The sequence below is a fragment of the Camelus bactrianus genome, chromosome 32 (assembly GCF_048773025.1).
Source record: "Camelus bactrianus isolate YW-2024 breed Bactrian camel chromosome 32, ASM4877302v1, whole genome shotgun sequence".
In the NCBI taxonomy this organism is placed as follows: domain Eukaryota; kingdom Metazoa; phylum Chordata; class Mammalia; order Artiodactyla; family Camelidae; genus Camelus; species Camelus bactrianus.
This window is the reverse complement of record NC_133570.1, coordinates 22,119,402-22,133,536: the sequence shown is the minus strand read 5'-3', so window position 1 is coordinate 22,133,536 and position 14,135 is coordinate 22,119,402. Positions and strand designations below refer to the sequence as shown.

Genomic DNA, 14,135 nt, shown 5'->3' with positions numbered 1-14,135 from the left:
TAGACTTTGTGCTCTGAGGGCTGTCCTGTGTGTGAATTATCCATTGTGGAGGGCTTGCTGTATCATAGTAATGTACCAGGTTCTCTGCCTCACCAGCCTGACCACTGGCAAGTCCTGTGCTTAGTCCCAGACTCTGAGTCCTGCTTCAGATTTCAACTTTGCTGCTAGCTCTTCCTGAGTAACTAATGCCCCAAATGAAATAATTAGTCTGCCATGTTTGGGGCATTAAACCTTCTGGCACTCCAGGTTAGTGATTGAAGCTACCCGAGTCTCTCTCTGGCATCCCAGAACACCAACTCCTTTTTAAACTTGACATTGCCAAAGACTTGGATCTGGATTTTAAGTCTCATTCTGCTCACTGGGCCCTGCTAGCTGTTGCCGGACTCCAGCACAGACCACTTTCTGGACTGCCACTGCCAAGTCTCAGGGCCCCAGAGGCTCACCTTTGGGTCTCTGTGGGTGCTGCAGGTAAAGGCTTCAATTTTCTAAGAACCAGGCAGCCCCTTCATCACCAGGAGCCTCTCCTACAGTGCAGTTTCTCCCTGAGCAAGGAAGTTGGTCTGTCCATGCCATCTGCACCCAGGGTGCCAGACTGATCCTGACCCGAGCCCGGAGCAGTCCACAGGAGGCAGTCTTCCGTGATCAGCTTCTGTAGTTACTAGCCAACAAGGGTTTCCTGAACCCACTACCATGCATTTTGCTGGGCCTCTGAGCCATGGTTCTGGGATCCCCAGCACCATCTCTGCTTACTCTACTAGGTACTTTTCCTGTCCAGATGCTGCAGAGTTAATTTTCACAGTCCACAGTCCATACAGTCCTTGTCTCACAAGGATCGTATGGCCATTTAACATTTGTTCTCTTCATTGGCCACTTTGATAAACATGTATTAAGTAAGCTAGACACTGTACCAGGCCCTGGGGTCAAGCATGAAGAAGTCACATGGGGTTCATTCTCATAATCATAATAATGGCTCCTCTTTCTTGAGTACCTGTGTGTCAGGCTCTGGGCTAGACCTCTAAGTGACAGACTTTACAGGGGATGGGGGATGTTTTGTGAGGGTGTAGGAGGAAAAGCTGGGTAGTTTGTGTCACAGACATAAGGCTCCAGACACAGCACATGGCTGGTGCTTGATCAACAGTAGCTGTGTTTACAATGTTAGGTGATAACATTACCAAAAGTGCCACCCAGGTTGAGAGGTGGGAGAAGAAGCATCTGAGCCAGAAGGATGTGTGGAGGACACAGGAAGGTCAATCCAAGGAGGAGGAAAAGCAAGACCGTAAGCAGAAAAAGGTGGCTGTTACAGAGAAGGCGGTGCGTCTGGAACAGCGGAGCAGATAAACTGTGGCACTGCAGCAGCGTGTGGGAGGCTGGCGAGAGTTCTACAGACGTGTATTACAGAGGGACTCCAGCCATGAAACCTTTCACTATACTCACAGGAGAAAAGGATTGCATGAAGTTGTGAAAACCAGAAGGATAAGACAAGCCTGAAAATTATCTAATTAAAGGAAGGAAGATTGCAGACTGCTTAGTCACCTGAAGAGAGATAGTAGACCTTACAAAATGAGAGGAGATGATAACATCACTTAAGTGAACATTGATCAACGTGTTTGGCAGGACAAGTGGAAATGTTTTTCTCTTAAATAATTCAAGCCTGCAGGCTTCTAACCCAGTTTAAGACAGTATAATCACCTGCTATTTATAAATGTGTATGGTGGTGAAGGAGTAGAATCTAAAGGAGGTATAAGTAAAACTTACTGTCTGTATTCAACGGAGAGTGCATGAATAAAGCCCTGATGACAAATACACAGGAGCCTTCAGCTGAACACATTATATGAGGAGAAGGGAATTCTATTTTCTTGCTGACCTGGATTATAACATACTTAAACCATATGATAAAATCAAGGGAGGCCTGATGATTTAAAGACATTTTGGTTTCTAAAGTTCTATATTTCTATAAGGTAAACTTAATTCAAGATCTATGACAAATTTTCATGACTGGTTGAAATAGATACCAGAAAGTTGTGAGGAAACAAATGAAATTAAAAGAAAATTAAAATTAAATTTCCACCTCTACTATATATTAGTTTTATAACCTTCAGCAAATTATGTAATTTTTTTGGACCTTCTTTTACTTTTCTTTATCAGAAGATGATAATAACTTGCTTCTCTGGCTACTTCAAGGATTAAATGAAAAGCAGGTCTGTGAAATACTTAGCAGTACTATGCCATGCTCTCCGTGGGGCTGTCCCTTCCCCACAGTGATGTTGCCACTCCTTAGAATATTTGGAAAGCCCCTCTGAAAGTTGCCTACAGAGTCTGTGACACAATTTCTGGAATAACCTTAGTGCTACTAAGGGTTTTTGTTTGTTTGTTTGTTTGTTTTTTAAAAACAGAACGCCAACTCAGAGCTAAATTGTTGAATGATCAGGTTGGAGGAATTAACAAAGTGAAATTTGGATTGTAGATTGACCCTGCAAGCAACTCCAACAGAGCGGTTCCAGAAAAGTGTTGAGCAAAAACAGCATTTTTGGAATCAGTTTTGGATAGATAAGTTCTTGTGTGTTTAAACTTCAGCTTTGTTACGTTATAATCACACCTCATTTCTGTGGAAAGAATATGCCAAACAGAACTGATAATAAAGGCTAGCAGAATGTGAGGAGAAAATAAAGCCACAGAAAATACTACTGGCACAGAGTTCATTAAAATATTTAAAAATTCTTTCATTATATACCACTCAAGCCTGGGTGCTAGCAATGTAAATAGTCTCACTTCTAAATCTTACTATTTTAAGGCCTGTTAGATTCTCCCTGAGCTGAGTGGTCTAACTTTGTCGTCAACTCAGTATGCCCTCAAATGACTTTATCTTCCTCTTACCAATGTCCTTCTTTCAGTTTCCCAGACTTAAAAACTTGTCTGATTCTTTTTTCCCCCTTAACATCAAACCTGTTGCTGTCATTACTGCTTTAGAAATGTTTTATGTTCTGCCTCTTTTCCAGTCTCAGTGTATCCACCAGCACCACCTTCCTTGCCGGGTCTTACCTGGATCATTGTATTAGCTAGGAAGCTAATTTCTCTGATTTCAGTATTTTTATCTTCTGATAGAGCCTTTTCAGATGAATACTTTTAGATTAATTTTCCTAAAATAATACTGTCATCTTGTGTACATATTTGTGACAATACTTAACACGTTGTTGACATGTAAGTACTTGTTTATGAGGTAGTCATTTGTGTACCTGTCTCTGGTTGCATCTTGAGATCTTTGAAAGCAGGAGCTGTGTTTATCTTTGCCAGTAGTGCTCAGTACAGGGCTTGCACACAGCTGTGTGGTCCCATCCTTTAAGATCCTCAGGAAGTCTCTCTCTCTCTTTTAATGAGGGAGAAGTAATTAGGTTTGTTTGTTTGTTTGTTTGTTTGTTTGTTTAGCAGAGGGACTGAGGATTGAAACCAGGACCTTGTGCATTCTAGGCATGCACTCCACCACTGAGCTCAACCTCTCCCCAGGAAGTCTGTTCTCTGTGAGATCGTCATCAGCAGTTTCACCTTACATTGACCTCTCTCTTTTCTGAGCTCCTCTGGCATTCAGAATTTGTATCTCAGTTTGGGCACTTAATAGTTTCTGTGTTCGTTTTGTCTCTCCCAAAAGAGTATAAGCTCCTGGAGGACAGGGACCGCATTGTATTTCTTTCATACTCTCTACTGTCCATGGCATAGTTCTGGGTTTGTATTCATTTAATAAGCTTGCTTGATATATATTTAATGTACTCTAGAGGTGCCTTCATTTTAATGGGGCTATAAATATTCAGAATTTCATTTGGTCACTGCTGTGGAAGATTTTAGAGCAGGTGATTAATATGCTCAGATCTATTAATTAGAGAAATCATGGAGCTGAGCAGAGTGAGTTCCTGGAAGTAGGGGCTTCCAGTCTGCTGCATTGGCTGAGACATGACAAAGCCCTGATCTAAGGTACTGGTAATAAAGAGGGTAAATTCAGGAGATGCTGTGGAAATAAAAACCACTCAAATACAGAGTATGGCATATGGAAGATAGGGACATTAAAGATGAGTCAGGCTTCTTTCTTGAGCCTTGGCATAATGGTAAAGCCATTTAGGAAATAGGAGCCATGAGTGGAAAAGCAAGTTTGTAGGTTTAGATGCTCATGGAACCTCCCTGTGAACAGTTGGACACTCAGGCCTGGGGCCTAAGGATTAGAATTTGGTCTAGAGAGAGTGAGAGTTAGAAATCTAAGCAAATAGCGATTATTGAGTCCATGGGAATGGATCAGATCACCCAGAGCAGAAAGATGAGACAGTAAGTTCAGAGGAGTTAGAGGAGATGCAAAAATGCACAGGTCACCCAAGGTCAGAGTGCCGGGCAGCAGGGAATGGTGCAGTGGCGTCAGTTCACAAGTGCATACTGAATTCAGGGTTTGGGAGGGTATTGAAATGGGCCAAGCTGGTTCAATATATAGTGGCCAAAATGCATGGGGGAAGGAAGGGCCAACATATTCAAATTTTGAATATGCCTATAATGACAGGAAGGAGAAAGAACAGTTCATTGTTTGAGGATGAGATAGGGCTTTAAAAAAATGAAGGTCTTTGAAGGTTTGTGTGTGTGTGTTTGTGTGTGTGTGAAAAAAGGGAAAGGAGCTGGAAGAGAGGGAGAAGGCAGTGTCTGTTGTGTGCTAGGCAGTCTGTTAACCCCTTTAGATGTTCTTTCGTTCCATTCTCATAATCACCTTGAAGTGGGGTCTCCTGTCCACTTGACATATGAGGCTCAGCACAGTCAACTAACTTGATCAGAGGGGTGAGGATTTGTTTGACTACAAAGACCAAACTCTACCCCATGTTGCTCTTTCCAGGCTCTTATCCACCTTTTTATAATTTGTTGGTCCAGATACAGAAGGGAGTGGGAAGGAATGGGGCCACGGTCACTGTGTCAAGACTACCTGGGGAGCAGTGGGGACACCTCCTCCATGACAGGAGGCAGGATGTGAGGAAGAACCTGTGCAGAGCGAGGCCTGAAGACGGACACAAGGATGCTGAGGGGACATGGTGAGCCTTATCTGTCATCTCCTAAGAGGGAGGGGCAGGGAGGGGTAGTGAGGAATCAGAAACACTTAGTGGATGATTGGCAATTAGAAATCATAGCTGAATAGCAGTGTTAAAATGCTCTGGTAAAAGGAGGGAAACTTGGTTAAAAGATTTCAACAATTTTTTTTTCAATCCTATCTGAAACTGCTTTCACTTTCTTGGGATTTAAAGAAAGAAGGCAAAAGAGAGTCAAGTTTAAAAAAAAAAAAGTTCCTAAAAAGGGATAGGAAGAATTTGAGGATCAATACATTGCAGAAAAACTATATGAAAGTATTTTTATGTTTATATTAAGTTCTGTTCCCTCAAGAATAAGGGATAATGTATGAAAGAACTCCAGATTCTCAAGATGAATCAGAGAACCCGCAGCCTTCTGATATAGCAGAGAGAGCACTGAACCCTGGAGTGGAGACACCAGCCTCACATCCTGGCTCTGTCACTAGGCAATTCCCATCATCTGTCTAGGTCTGTTTTCTCAGCTGCAAAATCTAGGGGTTGGTCTGTGATATCAAAAGTGCCTTTGAGCTTGGAATATCTGTGCTGGTATTTGGATACGGTGCGACATAGTGGTTAGGAGCACAGACTCCGGAGTTGGAATGCTTACAATAAATCTCAGCCCCTCACACCCAAGCTGTGTGACCCAGGGCAAGTTACTAGCCTCTCTGGGCCTCAGTTTCCTAATTTGTAAACCAGGGATACTAATAGTAACTACCCCACTGGGTAGTTGTAAAGATTCAATGAAACAAAAACTTAAAAAAATGCCAGATAACAGTAAGTACTGGATAAATATAAACTATTGTAATTGTGGATTGTAGATGTTATTCTGATACCCCTTGGCCACTGCCTAGAGCACTCTACTCTGCTCCTACATCTTACAAGGAGCAGAAGGTAAATGGAATTAACCAATCGGAGATTGCCAGGTTCCTCTTTGGGAAAGGAATGAAAGGAATCTTTAAAGATTTGAGTAGTCAGGACCTCTGGGTTGCGATTCAGCCACAGTCAACTGTCAAATTTTCCCACAGCTCAGTGGAAAGTCACTAGAGACTTCATGAAAACAGTGCCACCGCTCCTTTGGTGTTTCTCTGCCAGGATGCACTGCTGGCTCTGGAGGTCTGACTGCTGGTATCCCAGCAGGGAGAGGATCGAAGCAGGCTTGGTAGGTTTACCGTCCAAAGTACTAAGTGTCTGCCGTTGCTTCTGCTTGATCAACGATGCTGCAAGACTCAAGCCTGTGAGAGTTTGTTGTCAACCCAGCTGGCGGGCATCAAGAGAAAAGTTTAGGATCCAGATTATTTTTCTGGGCAAGAACAATGATGTAGTGACTGTCACAAGTTATTTCAGAATTCAGAATCTCACGTTTCCATTGTCCATGCTGTTCCCTACCTCTCTTGGTCGATAAAGTTAAGATTATGGACACCACCTCGAAAGATAGCGTACGTTAGTGATAGTCACAGAGATTTTTACATTTTCTAAAATTACCCCAGCTTTATCTGTATATAATTGGCCACAGTTTAAACAAAAGTGGAAACATCCACACATTTGCTTATAGTTCTGACATCTTTTGAAATCTTCTTAGATCACTTTCCCAACTTTGAGTTCAGTATCCCTTTTATGGATTGAATGTTGCTTACTTTTATTGTTATTAATCTTGCAGAGGAGACTTTAGCTAGCCCTGCACCATGATGTTCAAGTAATAGTTGGTGGTCTGGGCCAAAGCTCCTTTTGTTTCTTATGGTCCCCTTTTCAAGAGCAGGCAGGGTAGGTCCAAATCTAGACTGGATTTTCCCTTGCTTGGAGGTCTACTCAGTGCAAGAATAGAATTCAAACCTAGGTGTCGTGTCCAGATGTGAACTTCCTTTATAGCTAACCCTGGACTCTATACTGGATGCCATTCACCAGACATTGGTTTCATAACACACCTCTTGATAGCCTCTTAGTGGTTCTAGCCCTTCCAAGCTGAAAATTTCTGCCTTGGCCTCACTACTTCTCTGTGTACTTTTTGTCTTTAGGTAGATATTTGGGGTCCCTGCCCTTTGCAGAATAATTTAATCCATGGTACTTGAAATACCATATGATATACAACATTTTTCAGGTAAAGAGATTGAGGCCCAGGAAAGGCCTCAGACTTGCCCAGGCTCCGAATGCTGGCTTCTCTAAATCCTGCTCCATACTGACTGTGTTAAACTAGGAGGCATCTTCTTTTCAAGGCGGGGATAAGATGAGTGGAGGGAATGAGACTGTAAACAAAGGGAAAAGGCTAGGGTTGAAGGAGGTTAGAACCCAGGCAGGGATGGGGCTCTGTGTAGGCAGAAGGCCCAGGGAAGCGGTGGGTGCCTGGTTGTGGGCAGGGAGCGGAGGTGCTGCAGGGTGGGAAAAGGGCAGAGAGAGAGCTGAGAGACCTCCACCGCACAACTTGATCTGCTCGAAAAATCTCACCCGGCCAAACAGATACAACTGCACCCCCGGATCTTATTATTTCTACAGCTGTGGCTTAACTGCTGCTTATCTTTCCTCTAGGAGATTCCTTGGAATGAAACCAATGGGAGATGAGGGTTTGGGAGAGTCTCATCAGAGCAGATGGGCCAGCAGCAGCCAGAAAGCTTGTTGCCTTTGGCCCGGAGCACCACCCTGGATCTGAACGTCTTGTGAGTAAACCCCAGCAGGCCCAGCCTCAGGCCCGAGTGGGTTGTCCCGCTGCTCCTTGAAGCAGGACCTCATGTGCTCCCACGTCTCCCCTCCCCTCTTGCTGATGTTGAAAATCACATTCTCAGAGAGCTCTTCAGCCTAAAGCCACAGTGCCGTTAGCCCCAGGAGGATGGCTTCTTGGTGCTTTTGGTGCCGGGTATATTTGGAAGTTAACTGCACGGAAAGTCAGGAGACCTGGGTTCTGGTTCTTACCTCACCACTAATTTTCCTTGGGAACTTAGGCAGATTGTTCCTCCCTAGGCCACAGTTTCCTCAGCTGTGAGATTGTTTACAATAACATTAGCTCAATTTATGAAATGTTCATTATTATCTACCAGACATAATCTCATTGAATTCTTTGATAGTCCTGTTACTGTTATTGTCCCATTTTATAGATGAGGAACCTGAGGCTTAGAATTCTCACCCTAACCACCCTGTTTCAATTGTCAGCCCCTACGCCTGACCAACACTCCTTTCTCTGCTTTGTCTTAGCCATAGTATTTATTACTACTTAAAATATTACATATTATACTTTTTTGTTTGCCCTCTCTCCCTACAAGACTATAAGCTCCATTAGGGAATGGATTTTGTCTTTTTGTTGTTGTTGTTTTGATTCATTTGCTCTGTTCCCAGGGCCTAGAATAGTGCCTGGCACACAGTAGGCGCTCAAATATTGGTTGAATGAGAAAATGAATGAATGAATTTTTGGTAGAAGTATAAGTTGGTATTGACTCTACAGAGAAATCAATTTAGCAGTGTTAATACTTACTTAATGTGCATTAACCTTTTGACCCTGTGATACCAGAACTAGAAATTTATCCTGTTGATGATACATTCATGCCTATGCCTAAAGCCGTAAGTGCAAGGATGTTTACTACGTTTAGCAAGTTGTCTGTTCATTTTGTCAGTGGTTTCCTTTGCTGTGCAGAAGCTTTTAAACTTAATTAGGTGTCATTTACTTATTTTTTATTTTATTTTTTTTGCCTTAGGAAGCAAAGCCAAAGAGTTGCTATAATTCCTGTCAAAGAGTGTTCTGCCTATGTTCTCTTTAGGAATTTTATGGTTTCCAGTCTTAAATTTAGGTCTTTAATCTATTTTGAGTTTGTTTTTGTTAATGATGTGAGGAGATGTTCTAACCTCATTCTTTAACATGTAGCTGTTCAGTTTTCTCAGCATCACTTATTAGAGACTGTTTTTTCCCCTGCTATATATTTTGCCTCCTTTGTTGTAGATTAATTGGCCATAACTGTGTGGGTTTATTTCTGGGCTCACTATTCTGTTTTGTTGATCTGTGTGTCTGTTTTTGTGCCAGTGCCATGCTGTTTTGATTACTGTAGCTTTGTAGTATAGTCTGAAGTCAGAGTGTGATTATCAGCTTTGTTCTTTTCTTTCACTGCTAGTGAAATTGAATTTGTAATTTAAAAAACTTCCACAAACAGAATCCAGGACTGTATGGCTTTACAGGGAATTCTACCAACCAGATAAAGAAGAGCTAATACCTGTCCTTTCCAAGCTACTCTGAAAAGTTGAAGGGAATGGAATACTGCCAAATTCATTCTACAAGCCACCATTACCCTGATAGCAAAACCAGACAAAGACATTACAAAAAAAAAGAAAATTACAGGCCAATATCTCTGATCAACAAAGATGTAAAAATACTTAACAAAATACTAGCAAACTGAATTCAGTAATACATAAAAAAAGATCATACACTGTTATCAAGTGGGATTTATTCCAGGGACCCAAGGCTGGTTCAACATAGGCAAATCAACCAATGTGATACACTGCAGTAACAGAAGGAAGGATAAAAATCACGTGATCATCTCAGGAGCTGCAGAAAAACCATTTGACAAAATTCAACATCCATTCATGATAAAAACTCTCATCAGAGGTGGTATGGAGGGAACATATCTCAACATCATAAAGGCCATTTACGACAAACTCACAGCTGACATCATACTCAATGATGAAAAGCTGAAAGGCTTTCCTCTAAAATCAGGAACAAGGCAAGGATGCCCACTATCACCACTTCTATTTAACATAGTGCTGGAAGTCCTAGCCACAGCAATCAGGCAAGAAGAAGAAATAAAAGGAATCCAAATTGGAATGGAAGAAGTTAAACTGTCACTATTTGCAGATGACATTATACTATATATAGGAAATTCTAAAGTCTTTACCAGAAAACTATTAGAACTAATAAATAAATTCAGTAAAGTTGCAGGATACAAGATTAATATACAGAAATCTGTTGCTTTTCTATAAACTAATAATGAACTATCAGAAAGAGAAAGTAGGAAAACAATGCCATTTAAAATCACATCAAAAAGAATAAAGCACCTAGTAACAAACTTTGCCAAGGTGAAAGCCCTTTGCTCAGAAAGCTAGCAAAACTTGGATGAAGGAATTTGAAAATGACACCAAGAAATGGAAAGATATGCCATGTTCTTGGATTGGAAGAATTAATGTTGTTAAAATATCCATACTACCCAAAACAATCTACAGATTTAATGCAACCTTTATCATAATGTTCATGACAGTTTTCCAGAACTAGGACAAATAATCCTAAAACTTATATGGAACCATAAAGGACCCCGAATTGCCAAAACAGTCTTGAGGAAAAAGAATGTAGTGTTTGATTTTTAAAATCATATGTATATGTCACTTTTTAATTCTAAAAACTAATTTAAAAAAAGAAGAAAACTTAGTAACTTTTCTAAGATCCTGTAGCTCCTACTCCATGGCAGCAACTATCAGTTTTATTATAAAATAATAAAAATCCTTACAAAGAATCAAATTTTAGCCATCTTTCTGGGTGCTGTAAGGAATGTTGGATGTCATCCAAGCCCTTCATTTTACAAATGAGGTAACAGACTCAGAGAGGTGAGGTGGCCACCCCAAGTCCAGAAGCTCATCAGTAGCAATCCTCCCCATCCAAGGGACAGCATTCGGAGTAGGTCACAGCGGAGGTCTCTTGCTCCTTGACAAAAAGGGGAGTCTGTATCCCTCCTGCCCAAAAGGGGATTTAGGAATCTTCCACTTGAGATCTGTCTTGTATGTCCCATGTACCTGTTGTGTCTACTAGTAGGGAGTGGGGCCAATGCATCTGGTAGCGGTGTTTCTGTTTATCTAAAACTATGAAGCAAACCTTCAGGGCCTATCTCAATTTCTGCTTCTAAGAAAATGTCTCTGATTGTCCTAGGATATTCAAATCCCCACTTGATTCTTAACTCTTATAAACATTCTTATTTAAAGCACATAGTTAGCAATCAGAGAATGGTGTGAGACATTTTACAGCTGTGTCGATTCATGCGTTCATTCTGCCCACTCGTGTAATCTCCAGGAAGGCAGGGATTGGTTGATTCCCTGTAGTAGGTAGCAATAGCTGGGTGCTGGTTGACTGGGTTAATTGAGCTGTGCTGTTCTGAGTTGGCGGGGGTTGGGGGGGTGGGGAGAAAAGCTATGGTATGAAATGTGAGTTCCTCAGAGGGTATCTCTGTGCTGCCCAGCAGAGATGCCTCTGGATCACAGCACACTGGAATTGATGGAGGTTGTGAGCATCCCGCAGTCACCGAGAACCACGTATGATCCTTCCTTTGCTGTGCTTACCTTGGCATTGTTGACACCTCATTTATGTGATCGATTACAGTTTATTTTCTCCTTTTCACCACCCCCAGTGGGCTTGAAATTCCTTGAGAACATGGACCATGTCTGTCTTGACTCACCATCATATCTCCAGCACCAAACCTGGTATATTGTAGGTGCTCAGTGAATATTTGTTGAAGGAATGGGTAAACGAATATATCACCTTGTTTTATAAATGAAGAAGCAGAGACCCAAAGAGGTTGGGCTTCTCAGTGACGAAGCTGGGACAAGAAGCCAGGTCTGCTGGGTCCCAGGTGGGTCAGCATGCTTTGTTTTCCTTTGTGTTCTGTCAGTATTGGAGTTGAAAGTCTTGGATTTGAGTCCAACCCTTTTGTTTTCCAAGTAGGAAACTGAGACCCAGAGAGGGGAAGGACTCACCTGAGGTCACAGAAGAAGGCACTGGCAGAGCCAGGCCTAGAACCCAGTTCTCCTGACTCCTGAGCTAGTGCTCTTTCTTTGTAAAGGCACAGAAAAAACAAAGCTGGATCGGGCTTATTGCCAAGCCCCCTGCAGGAGGTCACATAGCCGAGCGGCTCTCCGAGTTCCTTGTCTATTCTTAGCCTGAACTTTTAGTGACTCTGATCTTCAGCAGCCTTTCCCCTCTTTTTCCTTTACATTTGGTTTTTTGTGTATATGTGGTGTGTGTTTTAAATAAATGGTGCTACGTGTAGGAAATGGGCTTCAGCACCGTCCTGCTACAGAGGCCCTGGGAAGAATAAACGTGAGAGAGGGGCTCTGAGAAAACAATTAGCTTCCCCACTCTGAAGTGACCCTGGTGCCCCAGAGCCTCCCTCTCTGCTGCCTCTCACAACTGCCAACACAAGGCTCAGCTCCTCACACAGTAAGAAGGAAATTGCCAGAAAGAATTTACCAGGAGGACTGGCTGTTCGTATTGGCCACTGATGCCTTGCTTTGGTGAAGACCAAAAATGAGCTCTTTCCAAGCTATATTCCCTCTTTTAGCTTCCATGTCAGTTTCCCACCTCCAAGTTGTTTATCCATGAGCCACCAAACATGAACTAAAAGCCCCTTTCTGCACAAAATTCTGGCTTCTCAAAACCTTTCTCTACTTTGGCAGATACTTGCTCTGAATAGAGACACGCAAGAAATTTAAGCAGCTGACCTTGGGTTAATTGGAAAGTGCCAGAAACACAGAGGATAGAAGGTAACTAGTGTTGCAAAACTGTAAAATGACCAAAGAGAAGAACAGATCTTCAAGTTCAGAGGAGGCAGAAGTTGCTCCGGGCTAGGCTAAGTCCAAGAAAATACAAGGCAACAGTTTGCATCAGGTGTTATTCTGTCCCTGCATAACAAACCACCTCAAAACTTAGTGGCTTAGAGCAGAAACATTTATTATCTCGCAGTTGCTATGGGTTGAGAATCGGGTCCGACATAGCTGGGCAACTCTGGCTCAAGGTCTTTCATGAGGTTGCAGTCAAGCTCCCAGCCTGAAATCTCAACAGGGCATAGAGAAGAACCCACTTTCAAGGTCACTGAAATGGTCATTGGTAGGCCTCAGTCCCTCAGGATACAGGCCTGTCCACATGTCTGCTTCAGGCCTCAGTGCTGGCTTCCCCCAGGGAGAGAGATTTAAGAAAGAGCAAGAGTGACCAAGATGGAAGCCACAGTCCTCTTGTCCCCTAATCTCAGTAGTGATATCCTATCACTTTTGCTGGCTTTTTTCATTAGAAGCAAGTCATTAGGGTCAGTCCACATACAAAGGTGAGAATACCAGGAGGCAGAGGTCACTGGAGGCCCTCTCAGAGGCTGCCTACCACACCTTGCTGGATGGATGGGATTTACATAAGGTATAGAAAGCATTTCAGGTAGAGAATAAGAGTGAAGGCACAGAGGTTAGAAAGGTTTGACTTGGGTGATTTGGTTGGAGGAAGGCATTTGAGTAGGAGTGTAGAAGGTAACTGGAAATGTTGACTGGGCCCAGACTGAACGGAGTTTTCAGATGCGAGTCCAAAGAGTTTTGTTTCTATTGTCAGGCTCCTGTCTGTATTCCCACACTCAACTGTGAGCCCTGTATGTACAGGAACCATGTCTGTTTTATTTGTGGTATATCTCTATGATCCATAGCAGAAGTTGGCATGTAGTAGGTGATCAGGAAAACATGCTGGATGAATGAACCCATGCAGTCAGCGTGTGAGGAGCACGCAGAGCACCGGGCTTGTCATTTTCCTTCTGATGGGTTCCACATAACTACTTTTGGAATGCCCAGCAAAAATTTAAAGCTTGGCTCTTACTCCTGAGGTTCCCCGATTCAGATTACCCAGCACATAACAAAGAGGAATGTTGAGCTTTAATCATGAGCTACCTGCTTCCCTTGGCCTGAAGGCCCTTAAACACCTTATTGTTCTGTTGAGCCTCAGAATCTTGGTACATATCCAAGAGAAGACAAACCTGGTATCTGAGAGCAGACAAGGCTAGTTCGCTCACGTCAGTCCCGGAGCTTAACCCACAGCTGGGCCGAGCAAGCACCTAACGCCTGGTTCTGACCACTAGCCATGCTGCCTCCTGCCTTTGCCGGCTGGCCCGGATGCCCTGCCCTTCAGTGTGAAGGGAGACTGTTCCCAGGAAAGGGGTAAAGGAAGGGGAACTACTAGGAGGGGTGTCAATTTGCTCGAGCTGCCACGATGAAATGCCAGCCTTAAACGTTGGAAACTCATTTCTCACAGCTCTGGGGACTGGAAGTCCAAGATTGAAGTGTTGGCAA

At 42.8% G+C, this 14,135-nt stretch overlaps 1 long non-coding RNA gene across 2 annotated transcripts in view; it reads left to right on the top strand.

The window, feature by feature from the left end:
• Positions 1 to 14,135, top strand: part of LOC141575767 (uncharacterized) — a 44,813-nt gene that overhangs the window by 6,556 nt on the left and 24,122 nt on the right. Inside the window, exons 2-4 of one of the 2 annotated variants that reach the window (XR_012503557.1) lie at positions 4,894 to 5,051; positions 6,110 to 6,243; positions 7,605 to 7,736. This is a non-coding gene — a long non-coding RNA (uncharacterized LOC141575767). Of the gene's footprint in view, positions 1 to 4,893; positions 5,052 to 6,109; positions 6,244 to 7,604; positions 11,178 to 14,135 lie in introns of those variants that run through there. The other variant, XR_012503556.1, reaches the window with a different exon arrangement.